Source organism: Peromyscus leucopus, chromosome 6 (assembly GCF_004664715.2).
Source record: "Peromyscus leucopus breed LL Stock chromosome 6, UCI_PerLeu_2.1, whole genome shotgun sequence".
NCBI classification, from domain to species: Eukaryota; Metazoa; Chordata; class Mammalia; order Rodentia; family Cricetidae; genus Peromyscus; species Peromyscus leucopus.
Window position 1 is genome coordinate 1063487 of NC_051068.1, and position 10349 is coordinate 1073835.

Here is a 10349-nt window from a genome sequence, read left to right on the forward strand (position 1 = left end):
CATGCTGCTTTGGCTCTTGTGATCCATGATGAGATATGGATGCACACTTTGTTATTTGAATCCATTCCTGTTGAAACTGGGGAATGGATTTGGGGAGACAATAATCTTCTTTTTCACAAAATAAAATAAAAACACTCTGGACATCCAATATTGCAAAAACTATTGCATTATTTACCAAGACTCTCTGAAGAATACAAACCATATAAACCATAACTTGTCTAATGATTCAGTACTTAATGAATTCAGTATAAAATGTTCCAATGTAGTACATGGTCTCAGTTTCAGATTGCATTTCTTCTTTCATAATGCAACAAATATGACGGTTGGGTAAATATATTAAAATAACATGATACAGATAAATATAACCAAACAGCAAAATCTAGTAAAACTAACAGACAATTTAAAAATAGTTACTGGGCTGCAAAGATGGATCAGTGGCTAGATAAGCATGAATATATGAGTTCAAATCCCTCAAACTAACATAAAGCTGGATGCCACTGCATACATCTGTAACCTCAGCCACCTCCCCACCTCCTGTTCTCCCTCCCATCAAAAGGAGATGGGAAATAGTATTATCTCCTGGAATATTGTGGGCTAGCTACCTTGGCTAATGTGGTACTGAACAACAAGATACCTTGCCTTAAGCAAGATGGAAAGGATTACTGAACTGCAAAGCTGTCCTCTGACTTCCATGTGCATGCACTGGTACACGTACAGGCACACACAAGTCACACACATACACACAGGTTAAAATTATGCTGATAATAATAATAATAATAATAATAATAATAGTAATAGCAATTACTACTATTTTCAGACTGAACTGAGTGACATTTGGTGGTCCTGGATGTCTGTTGCTCAAAAATGGGAAGGTGAGTGAACAGGGAGCACAGAGTTTCTAGATTCAGTGATGGGAGGAAGGAGTATCTAGATTTTGGTTGCTGGGACATAGTCTATCCTCAAAAGTAGAAAATGGAAAATTGGGGATTGTAATAAAACTTGTTTATTGTAGGTCTGGGGAACATTCTCACAGGGGAGTTTGGATGTATCTCTTCTCTTTGAGAACTAGGAAGCCAACACACTGTAAAGCAGCAGGAGCCAGACTGCAGCAGACAGGGGACAGGTCATGGTTTCTGAGAGAGCAAATGCCAATCCTGTGACTATGCAAGTTTTGACTGAAAAAGGGAAAGCGGAGGGAAGCAGAAACACACAGGCATGAATACACAAAAGCCCGGGGTAGGGAGAACAAGATTGCTAACATTTGTGTAAAAGATCTGGAAAAAAAAAAAAAAAAAAAAAAAAAACCACTTCAGGAATCTTTGCTGGAGTGATTGGTAACTGTCTGAAGCTTAGAAAAGAAAGCAATTGGCCACACCACCTATGATTCTGAACCAGGCTGATGACAGTGTGAGACCATGCTAGTCATACCACATGGCCCGCTAGCTGGTAAGATCCCAAGGTCCCTCTACTCATAACACACAGGAATGACTTTAAGGGAAACACCCTCTTTGCAGGGCTAGCAGATACACTGCAACCAACACATCAAACCTCCAATGTGAACCCCATAAAGATCAGCATAGCACCAGCTAACTAAATTGAATGCCATAGACAGTGTTACAGACGTGACACAAATCGGGAAAATATAAATAAAAAACAATGTAATTTATACTCCCTGTAAAACAAAGGAACAATTTTCACAGATCCTCAGCTGCTGCCATTAGAACAACTAGCACAAGGATTTCAGAGTCTTTGATGTATGTTTTTAAAAATAGATATATAAATTAATGAGGTCAAGTTACCTTTAGCTACTTGGGTAGCTAAAAAACTGAGGACCATAAAAGAGAAATACTTTAACTGTTTGCATTCTTTAGTTTTCTTGTTGCTGTGGCAGAAATGATCTAAAAGAGTAAGGAGGTTTATTTTGATTCACTGTATTATCATTCATTCATCTTGGAGAGGAAGGTGTGGTAGTATGAGCCTTCAGTTTGTGGTGACAGATTCCTCATATCTGGGCAGATTGGCAAAGCACTAAACTCTGAAGCAAAGTCAGGTATCATCTCCAAGGCCCCCGCCCAGGAGACACTCTTCCTAGTCAGGCCACTGCTCTGGAGCTTCAGTAGCTTCCTGAAACAGCACCACCAGCTGAGGAGAAAGTAACACATAGCATCAAACCATAGTTACAAAAGACAATATACTTTAGAACAATGGTAATTTTTAGGGCAAAACAATCAGGACTGGGGTTAGTGATGAAATTGATAACAGATGATTTTCATGTTTGTTTTTCATGAAGTACATGCATTTGAAGCTTGAAAATCCTTTCTAGAAGCTGAATTGGATTATCTAGCTCACAAACACATTTTATTATTTTAAAGTGTATAGCCTGGTACTAGGAATATTGCTCAGTGTTATGGTGTTTACCTAGCATGTACAAGGCCTTGGTTTCCATGCCTATCCTGGAGAAGAAAACATGGATAATCTTTTGGGTTTTAAGATATTCTCAGGATTGTTTAATAAGCAGTATTTGTCATCCTTAAATAAACCTAGTAAGTCTGTCAGCTGTCATCATCCATCCCCTCTCCTCTTCTATTGTGACTTCACTTGCTTATTTTGAATATCTCTCATCAATGAATTGTGGCCATTTACAACCATTCTCTAATGAAGCACATTTTTTCCATGTCTATCCAAATGTACAGTCTACCAGTATTTCCTTGTTTTTGTTGCTAAAATCTATTTCCCAGGTATATATCTATTTTATTTTAACCCATGTGGGACTATAGTACTACCAAACTTATTGATATATTCATCACTTGATGGAGCCATGGTGATTCTATGAATATATGTTATACATGTGATAAAACATGTACATGCCACTGTAAAATTATAGGTTATCAAGGACATTAGCATTGTAAAAATTTTCTTTTTATTGTTAAACATATAATTAACATATTGCTATATGTTAAACAAAGTTAACTTTCAGTGAAAGAGTAGCAATATAATTAATAATGGAACCTCTTTTCTTTATAAAAATATATTTTTGTGTAGTTTTGGCACTCAAAAATTGGATAAATCTACTGGATAACAGATGTCATTACAGATCAAGCAGTTTTCATACTTTATTTCCAACAAAATGGAAGGAAGACATAATTTAATCATCATGTTGTAGATCATTAAATACAATTTCAATGACAGACCACCACACTTCTTGGTATATAATTCAAAGTATGGTCAAACAATTAAAGTAAGCAATAAAAATTCTTCCCTCTGCTCATCTGCTTATTAAATGCACAAGTTTTCTTAGGGTCTCACTTGCAAAATTCCCACAGGATTAGTATTGACTGTCAAAGTGCTCTCACTCAAATAACCATCAATTATAACAAGCAGCATTTATCTATTATAATGATATGGCATGCTGGAGGCCTTGAAAGTTTTTGGACCTAGGTACTCCTAGGGAGGCGAGACACGCCCTGTGGGCACGGTGGATGGTGGAAAGCAGATGTGACATCTACATGTCAAATGGAATCAGAGATCTGAGAAGGATAAATCATACCTGAGTGCAGACCAGGCAGCTTTAGAATTTATTGAAAATGACAGGGACCAGTCCATACCCAGCCATACCTAGGTTGATGACAGCTAACTGAATGTCTCTTTACTCACACCTCCTGCTGTATGTGACTCCCAACTTCCTCCTTCCCATTTCCAAAATCAGCAGGAAGAAGTTTGGAGAATTTGGCACCCTCATTCACCCCCAACTTGCTAACCATAACTCACCTTTTTATAATAATCAAAATGGAGAAATGTTAGTATTTCGACCTACACCTGGGGACTCACCCAGTGTCCTCCTGATGCCATTCTATGTTCCCTTTAAGAAAAAACTCCTCCCCCTTTGCTCTCTTCCCCCTCTCGCCAGAGGTTCTCTCTCTCTCTCTCTCTCTCTCTCTCTCTCTCTCTCTCTCTCTCTCTCTCTCTCTCTCTCTCTCCTCTACTCCCTCTCCCCTTCTCCCAAACCCCAAAATAAAATTGACATGTGGATATTGCATCTACCATGTGAGTAACTTTCCACCGTCCACTATGCCCACAAGGCATAACTCATCCACCTTGGGGAACCTTGGTCCAAAAACCCACCAAGGCCTCCCACGTGCCATATCACCACACCTATAACATGAAATTTGCTATAGTTAATTTGAAACAGAATACAACAATTTTACTCCAAACACTGGAATCTGTATTTCTTACAACTGACTACTAGTGATCAACTTTTCAAATTAATCAAAATATGCTAGTAGACAGTTTCCATTTTTCTTGAGAAATTACTTTGAACAAAAATATTTAATGGTAACAATGCTGAAAATTACAATTTATTATACAGTTATAAAATATATTCAATGTATTTAATACTCAGCATTCCTGACAATATCTTTGAACATTAAAAGTATTCATCCAGCTTTCCTCATTTATGTTTTCTTAGGGTCTTAGGTTTGGAAATGGGAAGGAGGAAGTTGGGAGTCACACACAGCAGGAGGTATGAGTAAAGAAACATTCAGTTAGCTGTCATCAACCTGGGTATGGCTGGGTATGGACTGGTCCCTGTCATTTTCAATAAATTCTAAAGCTGCCTGGTCTGCACTCAGGTATGATTGTGAGTTCTGATGTGAAGAATTATCCACAAAGGCTCATATGCTAAAGGCTTGCTCTCTACCTGGTGGCCTACTGAGAGGTGATTCAGTCATGAGCATCTGACTTCATGAAATAATCAACCTGCTGAAGAATTCAGAAGTAATGATCTGTTAGGATGTGGGACCCATTGCAGAAAGTAAATCACAGGCCTTGTCTTGTGCCAGCAGTATATTTTGTATTTGGCCCAATCCTGTCTCTCTATCTCCTGTCCAGCTTGAGTGAAAACACTTTGTCCCAGCACACAATTATTTTCCTCACCATTGACAGGTCAAAAGCAAGTATGTACAGTGACCATGAAATCTGAAGACATGAGGCAAATCAGTCTTTCTTTCCTGAAGCTGTTTGCTCAAACATTTTCCCAGTGATGAGAAAGTGTCTAATGTAACACCTTTTAAAAGTTGCTTAATATAAGCACAAGTTTTTCTCCACAGTTTAGCAATTAACTTCTGATTATAAAGGAAAAATATGGGCCAATGCGATGGATAAAGGTTGCTGCCAAGCCTGACAACCTGAATTCCATACCGAATACCCACATGGTAAGAGAGACCTGACACCTTCAAGTTGTTCTTTGACTTTCACATACACACTATGGTGTGTTTGCATGTGAGATGCACGTGTGTACACACACACACATACACACACATGCACACACACATTTAAAACAATAAATATTAGAAGAAATGTTTGATTATAAAGAACATTTGAAATTGTTAAAAGTAAAAAACAAATAAAAATAATCACTGTCTCATGACCAGTAAAGGGACATTCCTAAGTGAGCAGTGTATAGAGTCATACTCTTATAGGCTGTGGAGTTCTCTGTCTGGAGACTCTTGGCTGCATGCATTTGACCTTAATATTATAGCATCAATTTAAGTATATTATTAAATTATTTTATAAGAAAATTACCTTTGGAAGACTTTTTCTGGCTTCAGGTATGATTGAAAATTGTTTGCATTTCTCTAACTTTCAACAATATTATCATGCTGTGTTGACTTTTCTGCTGTCTTGAAAAATGAAGTTCAAACTGACAGAAGACACAATGCTTGATCAAAATGGCCAAGAGAAGAATGTTTTAATTTAAACCAGAAAATTCCACTTTTGAAAAATTGTATTTAGAGTTCAGATTGAAGTCACACTACAAATGAAGGATTTCAATTTTTTTGTTAACCTCAGTTTTTCAGTAAAGCCTTTGTGTTGTACTGATGTCTTTCATGCTGCCTTTATTACAAACATCAAATTGGCTTAGAATAAAATATTTAATCAGATTCTGAGTTTATCTGAAGTTTCTCCACAGCTCTACTTAGGCTTGTACTTGAAGAAAACAGAACTATGTAGAATTTTTCTAAGGCTTAATTATGCAAAAATTTGGAGCAAAGTGTATAGACATTGAATTGTTGTTATCAGAATTGCTATCCTCTTTGCCTCCCTCCCTCCCTTCTATACTGCCTCTTTTCTTTTTTCTAGTAAAATATACATGTTTGTTCATAGCTTTTGTCTTATATCATCTAGCTTTCTCTGAGGAATGCCTCTGATACTTGCCTTTATCTCTACTCTGTTCCATTAGTATTCTAAATCTCTTTGTTTTTTCTCATTCCTTTCAGACACCATGAAGTCAAGTTTCATGCCACTGTTTGTCCTGTTATTGTGACTGTGTATTTTTTTTCAGAATATTTACTTCAGCTAAAATCTTGCTGTCAATCTCCATGCTTTACTACTTGTTTTCATATGTGTGTGATAGATACACTATTTTCCTTTCATTTTTACCATATCCATTTTTACCATCTTTTCTTCTCCAATCTTATTTCCTTATAAGTGAATTACCTTACTTTATTTACCATGTTGTAATAGGAATTTTCATCTTCAGCTTGGCTGGATTTGAAATCATAGTGAGGGCATAACTCTAAGGATATCTCTGAAGATGTTTCCAGGAATGTTTAACTCAGCCATCCTGAGTGTGGGTGGCACTATCCCAGTGGCTGAGGTACCAGACTTCCTTTTGGGGAAATAAATGAGAAGACAAGATGAGCAATAACATTCATCTCTCTTTGCATCCTGGCTGCAGATATAAGGAATCCATGCTCTAGCTGCCATGCATTTTCCCCCCCGGTGATGGGCTCCCTGAACTGACATTTTGTCAGGTGTTTGTCTCAGCAAAAATCGTAGCCAATGCACAAGACTTTGCTTGGTTTATTGTGGATACCCAGGATTCCTTCTGTTTGTTTTAGAATGTCAACTTTGGAAATCTGTTCTTACCATGTCTTCAAGGTAATATTTCTTTCTACAGTGTTCATATTATTTTCTCACAAATTTTATTTTACTCATCTATAGCAAAGAGGAAGTCAATCAAACTGATATTTGCTAGCAGGTTGGTGGTGGACTCCTCTGGACTCTCTGGACTCCTCTCATTTCCACTGAGTTGAAAAAGCTTCTCTTCTTATGATAACTTGGAAGTGTCAAACAGTCAAACTCAGCAAATATGTATCCATACTGCACTTACTTGTTTCCCTCAGATCTATTGTTGGTTTTCAGGAAGCTCTGATATTAGATATTTTTCTACAAAATAATTATAGCAGAGAGAAAGTCACTATTAAGTATGTCTCAATATTTCACCTTAAAAGCCTGCATCTAATATTTTGCAGGCATATAATTAAAACAAATATCCCTCCATTCCCCTCTCTCTGACATGCTCACTTGTACACTCCTAGCTGAAGTATCCTGGTACTCTGACATCTAAAAAGCAGTGTCTATTTACACAACAGAACACAGTAGAAGGAAGATTAACAAACTTTATGATCATTGTTGATGCTTATTTAAATAATTTTTGGAATAGAATATTTTATAGAATAGAGGTATCAGAATTGTCAACCCAAAAATGCACTTTTGTGCATTTTGACACTTGATATTTGCAAAAATCCTTCTCTCTAGTTCCTGTTGCTGTTATTCTCATAGTAAATGCCATCCTCCATGGATTATTTACTTCAAGAAAAGAAAGGATATTGGGAGTCTGTTCAAATTGTCACAAGGACTCTGGGAGATGTTTCAGTGGGTAAAGTGCTGCCATGAAACACAGGGACCTGAGTCTGATCCTTAGATAGGATCATGCAAGAAAATTTCAGCATGCACCTACCATCCCAGTGCTGAGAAGCAGAGAGTGGAAGACTCCTGTCACTTGATGGCCATTCAGCCTAGCCAACCAGTGAACTCCAGGTTCAATAAGAGGTCTTGTCTCTTGCCGGGCAGTGGTGGCGCACGCCTTTAATCCCAGCACTTGGGAGGCAGAGGCAGGCGGATCTCTGTGAGTTCGAGACCAGCCTGGGCTACCAAGTGAGTTCCAGGAAAGGCGCAAAGCTACACAGAGAAACCCTGTATCGAAAAACAAAAAAAAAAAAAAAAGAGATCTTGTCTCAAAAAAAAGTACAGAGTGATTTAGCATCCATTCCTGACATATACATGCTAACACATGTGCCTGCACATGTGCACACACACATGCCCATACATGTGCACACACATATACACACAAATAACAAATAAATGCCCCTTTGTTTTAGAAGTGTCTTCAAAGAGTATATACTTCCTCATTTAGTTACAGAACCATGGCATTTTCTTGTGTAACCCCAACGTTGTTCTTTGTTTCCCCCACTAGAGCTTAAGGACCCACCATTTTGCTTTCTGGGAATCTCCTGGAGAAATATAGCCAGGGAAACCAAGAAAAATGCACTTATCAATTTTGGCTACATTCAGTGCTACTAGTTTCCTACAATTCAGAAACATTCCTCAGATGTTTCAGTGAGACAGTGGAAATTTCCACATTGGTGAAAGTAACTTATGGCTGAGGAAATTTGAAAGAGGAGCAACAATTGCAGGGATGTCCCATCACAGTGGATCTAAGGACACTGACAGCAAACCAGGTGTGGTGCACACACCTGCAATCCTAGGCCTCCAGAGTATAATGCAGGAAGAGCAATGAAAATGTAAGGTGGTCTTGGCTATATATTGAGAGCCTGCATAAAAAAATTATTTTTAAAAGGATGAGGAGGAAAGAGCAAAAAGAAAGAAATGACTATCTTTATGTATGCATTTTCTATCAGAAAAAAACTAGAAATAGTTCATATTCCCAATATTACAAAAATGTTTTTAGAATTTCTAACAGCAAGTGGCAGATTAAAAAAAATATGACACTGAACACTGCACAATGCACATACACAAGGGAAAATGTTTTTGCTATAATTTCAGACCCATGAAGAAAGCAGAGTACAGTTCCTGAACTGAAATGGACAACATGTGCACATGCATACAGAAGAAACATTTCTCAAAGACAGTTGCCTCATTTCTAGAAGGTTGACACCTGTAAAGAATCCAATCTTGAGATCAAAAGTGGGTTTGAATCTCAGTACTTCCATCAGCAATTCTGTTTGAGAACACAATTCTTTTTCATGTCAGCTGCTGTGTATATGTGGAAGTATAAATAAAAAAAAAACTGTTGATTTGTGTGTGTGTGGTTTTTTTTTTTGTTTGTTTGTTTTTTTTTTTAGACATAATATGTGGCCCAGGCTGGCTTCAACCTCTTTATATGACCAAGAATGACTTTCCTTCCTTCCTTCCTTTAAAAAAATATGGACAGGTCTCACTACATAGCCATTGACAGGCCTAGTTTTTCCATTGTTTTTCTTGCTTCGGACTCTGAAACACTCAAAATAGTGGGTTTTAATCTGACATTTTCATGAATTCTTTGTTCTTATTCATCATCCTTCTGGTTCTGTTTCATTTGCCTACCTCTCTGTTTCTGGTCCTTACTCCATCTGTTAGCCCTGCTGCTTTCATGTCAAGTATTTTCCACTATGCTTTCTATTTTTTCATGCCCTTTGTCCTCCATTAAGAACGTCTTCCTTTCTCATTGTTTCCTTTGTAGTTTCATAGCCTGCATGTCCCCTACCAACATATATGTGCATATAGTCTAGATTCTGCAAGTGAGAAAAGCACATGGTATTTGTAGGTTTCCTGCAAATGTTATGATTTCATTCTTCTTTATAGCTAAATAAAAATACTATTGCATATATGTGCCACATTTTCTTTATATTTTTTTCTTTTAATGGACAGTGAGTCTGGTTACACTTTCTAGCTATTGTGACTAATGTGCCATCATGGCCTTTCAAAGAACAAAGGATATGGAATTAATTGAAAAAAAGAAGATAGGGCAGAGACCCCCAGTTGCTCCCTCAACTTTTTTCTCTTCACTTCACACTGTTTAACAATGTCTTGTTCTATTTAGGATGATCACACATTTGGCTCTTTATCATTTTTTTTGTTTGTTTTCATATTTTCTGTTTGAATCCCAGATCTGCATCTAAAGACACAGAAGATAGTTCACAGCCATGACTTGATAAACATCAGGCAAGGCCTGTTTCAGAGAATTGACTTGAGAAAGGATAGGAAAGGCTTGATTCCCTGATTGTGACACTGACCTTTCCCCAGCCTTCATCTAGCCACACTGAAGTTTAGTTTATTGTGAAAAACTAAATGCTTCAGAGGTTGAGTTTTTGTAACAGAAATGTATTAACTGATCCAAAATGCTAACAGGAGTTTAAGACACTACAACAATATTCCCAGATAAATTAATTGGTGTATGTTATGTGAGGCTTACCACAAGAAGAAAGGACAAAAGTGGGCATGAATCT

At 37.4% G+C, this 10349-nt stretch overlaps 1 long non-coding RNA gene across 3 annotated transcripts; it reads right to left on the reverse strand.

Annotated features, from left to right (window-relative positions):
- Positions 1-747: 747 nt before the first annotated feature.
- On the reverse strand, positions 748-7921 carry LOC119088142. 3 transcript variants are annotated; one of them, XR_005091720.1, is made up of 4 exons: positions 7802-7921; positions 7172-7227; positions 5581-6667; positions 748-2142 (listed from the first exon to the last, which is right to left on the reverse strand). It is a non-coding gene; the product is annotated as an uncharacterized LOC119088142 (long non-coding RNA). The 3 variants fall into 3 exon arrangements; XR_005091721.1 differs by having other exon boundaries at positions 5581-5698; positions 6496-6667; positions 7172-7921; XR_005091719.1 differs by having other exon boundaries at positions 7172-7921.
- Between the last annotated feature and the right edge of the window lie 2428 nt (positions 7922-10349).